Source organism: Ascidiella aspersa, chromosome 5 (genome assembly GCF_963924565.1).
Source record: "Ascidiella aspersa chromosome 5, kaAscAspe10.2, whole genome shotgun sequence".
NCBI classification, from domain to species: Eukaryota; Metazoa; Chordata; class Ascidiacea; order Phlebobranchia; family Ascidiidae; genus Ascidiella; species Ascidiella aspersa.
The window spans coordinates 10,063,829-10,066,328 of record NC_139451.1 but is presented as its reverse complement, the minus strand read 5'-3'; the positions used below and the strand labels follow the sequence as shown (position 1 = coordinate 10,066,328).

The following is a 2,500-nucleotide window of genomic DNA, read 5'->3' as shown; positions in this document are numbered from 1 at the left end:
CTAAGTACGAGCTCTCGTACAGTGAAACTGCGAATGGCTCATTAAATCAGTTATGGTTCATTTGATCGTACGTTTTACGTGGTTAACTGTGGAAATGCTAGAGCTAATACATGCGTGAAGCGCCGACCTCGCGGGAGGCGTGCTTTTATCAGACCAAAAACCGACCGGGCTTCGGCCCGCAACCTTTGGTGACTCTGGATAACTTTGCGGATCGCACGGTCTCGCACCGGCGACGGATCATTCAAGTGTCTGCCCTATCAACTTTCGTCGGTACGGTACTGGCCTACCGAGGTTCTTACGGGTAACGGAGAATCAGGGTTCGATTCCGGAGAGGGAGCCTGAGAAACGGCTACCACATCCAAGGAAGGCAGCAGGCGCGCAAATTACCCATTCCCGACGCGGGGAGGTAGTGACGAAAAATAACAATACAGGACTCTAAACGAGGCCCTGTAATTGGAATGAGTACACTTTAAAACCTTTAACGAGTATCCATTGGAGGGCAAGTCTGGTGCCAGCAGCCGCGGTAATTCCAGCTCCAAAAGTGTATATTTAAGTTGTTGCGGTTAAAAAGCTCGTAGTTGGATTTTGGGCGCAGGCGGCCGGTCCGTCGCAAGGCGTGTACTGGCCGTCCTGGCCTCACCTCCGGTTCTCCGCCGGTGCCCTTGACTGAGTGTCGGCGGCGGCCGGAACGTTTACTTTGAAAAAATTAGAGTGTTCAAAGCAGGCGATTCGCCTGAATAATGGTGCATGGAATAATGGAATAGGACCTCGGTTCTATTTTGTTGGTTTTCGGAGCGCGAGGTAATGATTAAGAGGGACAGACGGGGGCATTCGTACTGTGCCGTTAGAGGTGAAATTCTTGGATCGGCGCAAGACGAACGACTGCGAAAGCATTTGCCAAGAATGTTTTCTTTAATCAAGAGCGAAAGTCAGAGGTTCGAAGACGATCAGATACCGTCCTAGTTCTGACTATAAACGATGCCAACTAGCGATCGGGGGGCGTTAGTTTTACGACCTCTCCGGCAGCTTGCGGGAAACCAAAGTCTTTGGGTTCCGGGGGAAGTATGGTTGCAAAGCTGAAACTTAAAGGAATTGACGGAAGGGCACCACCAGGAGTGGAGCCTGCGGCTTAATTTGACTCAACACGGGAAATCTCACCCGGCCCGGACACAGTGAGGATTGACAGATTGAGAGCTCTTTCTTGATTCTGTGGGTGGTGGTGCATGGCCGTTCTTAGTTGGTGGAGCGATTTGTCTGGTTAATTCCGATAACGAACGAGACTCTGGCTTGCTAACTAGTTACGCGACCCAATCGGTCGGCGTCTAACTTCTTAGAGGGACTAGTGGCGTTTAGCCACACGAGATTGAGCAATAACAGGTCTGTGATGCCCTTAGATGTTCGGGGCCGCACGCGCGCTACACTGACCGGATCAGCATGTGCTCGCCTTGGCCGACAGGTCTGGGTAACCCGCTGAACCCCGGTCGTGCTAGGGATAGGGAATTGCAATTATTTCCCTTGAACGAGGAATTCCCAGTAAGCGCGAGTCATTAGCTCGCGTTGATTACGTCCCTGCCCTTTGTACACACCGCCCGTCGCTACTACCGATTGAATGGTTTAGTGAGGTCCTCCGATTGGACCTGGCGCGGCCGGCAACGGTCGAGCCGGCGTCCGAGAAGACGATCTAACTTGATCATTTAGAGGAAGTAAAAGTCGTAACAAGGTTTCCGTAGGTGAACCTGCGGAAGGATCATTAACGGTCTCGCAAACGCTTCGGCGAACGCGAAACTCGGACAAGCGAGAGAAAAAGTCTTTGCTACCCGGCGCCCGACCCGCGAGGAGCGGCGCGCCGGCCGGCGATTCGGTCACCCGGTAATGTTTGCGCGTCGAGTGCCGCGGTGCCGCGCGCTCCGGCTTCAAGCGTCGGCCTGGCCGACCGCTCGGCGCGGTCTATTTTGTCACCCTATAGTGCGAGGCACTGTGCGAGCGAAACAATCGTGGATGGCTCTTGGCGGTGGATCACTCGGCTCGTGAGTCGATGAAGGACGCAGCTAGCTGCGTGAATTAGTGTGAATTGCAGGACACATTGAGCATCGACGTTCTGAACGCAAATTGCGGCCTCGGGTCAATCCCGGGGCCGCGCCCGCCTCAGGGTCGCGTTGCAAACGTTCCGCGCGGGGATTTCTCCGCGCGGCTGCTGCGGCGTCGGACGCGCGAGCGCCCGTCCCGCTCAAGACAGCACGGCACGATGCGCGACGATCGCGACCAGAATCCCGCGCGGCGGCGGCGAGTCGACCTCGAAGAGGCCAACGGCTGGCGGCTCAAGGGCGGGAATCGAGGTGCGCGGCGGCGCGCGGCGCCGACGGCGAGCGCGGAACGGGAAGAATAGTCCCGGTCCTTACTTTCGGCCTGAGGTCGGACGAGGCTACCCGCTGAATTTAAGCATATTACTAAGCGGAGGAAAAGAAACTAACGAGGATTCCCTCAGTAACGGCGAGTGAAG

The 2,500-nt window shown here is 55.6% G+C and overlaps 2 non-coding genes and 1 pseudogene across 2 annotated transcripts in view; all 3 read left to right on the top strand.

The window, feature by feature from the left end:
- The window catches only part of LOC146143038 (small subunit ribosomal RNA), a 1,811-nt gene extending 58 nt beyond the window's left edge, over nt 1–1,753 (top strand). The window contains exon 1 of the ribosomal RNA XR_014500255.1: nt 1–1,753. This exon is cut by the window's left edge and continues 58 nt beyond it. This is a non-coding gene — a ribosomal RNA (small subunit ribosomal RNA).
- Nucleotides 1,754–2,000: 247 nt separating this feature from the next.
- On the top strand, nt 2,001–2,154 carry LOC146143037 (5.8S ribosomal RNA). Its single transcript, XR_014500961.1, has one exon. It is a non-coding gene; the product is annotated as a 5.8S ribosomal RNA (ribosomal RNA).
- Nucleotides 2,155–2,402: 248 nt separating this feature from the next.
- Nucleotides 2,403–2,500, top strand: part of LOC146143036 (large subunit ribosomal RNA) — a 3,679-nt pseudogene continuing 3,581 nt past the window's right edge.